The sequence below is a fragment of the Morus notabilis genome, unplaced genomic scaffold (genome assembly GCF_000414095.1).
Source record: "Morus notabilis unplaced genomic scaffold, ASM41409v2 Scaffold1784, whole genome shotgun sequence".
Classification (NCBI taxonomy): Eukaryota; Viridiplantae; Streptophyta; class Magnoliopsida; order Rosales; family Moraceae; genus Morus; species Morus notabilis.
The window spans coordinates 32842-33745 of record NW_010367900.1 but is presented as its reverse complement, the minus strand read 5'-3'; positions in this window follow the sequence as shown (position 1 = coordinate 33745).

Here is a 904-nt window from a genome sequence, read left to right as displayed (position 1 = left end):
AGACGAGGATTAAAAAGTTGAACTGTAAATAAGTAGTAGAAAAAAAAAGAGAACTGTCAGAAACAAGAATTTCCTGTCAGCTAAGTACCCTTTACAGTTAGTATGATTTTTACCTGATTCAAAGGTAACTTAAGAGAGTGGACTAAAGTACAAGGGGTAGGATTTATTTTTCTCTCTCTCCTTCTCCACTTTGGCCGGCCATGCATAGAAAAAAATAGAGCCAAAATTGGCTAGTTGAGTGTGCTAGGGGATTACATGATAAGGTGTGATGGGATTGTGTCAAATCAACTATTGGACATAAATGCTTACCACACTTCCTTCTTGAAGCACACCACCGGCCATGCAAAAAAAAAATAGAGCCAAAATTAGCTAGTTGAGTGTGCAAGTGGATGACATGTTAAGGTGATGTGATTGTAGTGGTTGAAAGGGAATTAATGGCAAATTTGCTTCTCCTTTTCTCCTTCCAAAACCGGCCAAGAAAGGGGGATTTGAACCAAAAATTTGGTTGAATGATGATGTGGAATTGGAGTTAAATAAATGATCACCAAGTTGCCTATAAAAGGAACCAATATAGGATAAGCTTCATTTTTTTTTCTCCTCTCTTTTTCCCCACTCAAAATCCGGCCACACTCTCCACTCTCTCTCAAAATATTTTCTCTCACTCTCCTAATTTTGAGCCACTAGCAAACCATAGAAGAAGAGGAATGAGATCAAGGGATTCTAGGAGGACACTAGTCAAGCATTCTCCAAGGGTAAAGAAACTCTAAATCCCCTCTTTTTTTCATGTTTTAGTAAAGTTTAAAATGTAGAAATATTCCTCTTAAATCTCCTTACACTTTCTAGTTCCAAGCCATTAACAAGTCTTAGAGGAGTTCAAAGGTTTTCAAGAGAGAGAGAGAGTTCT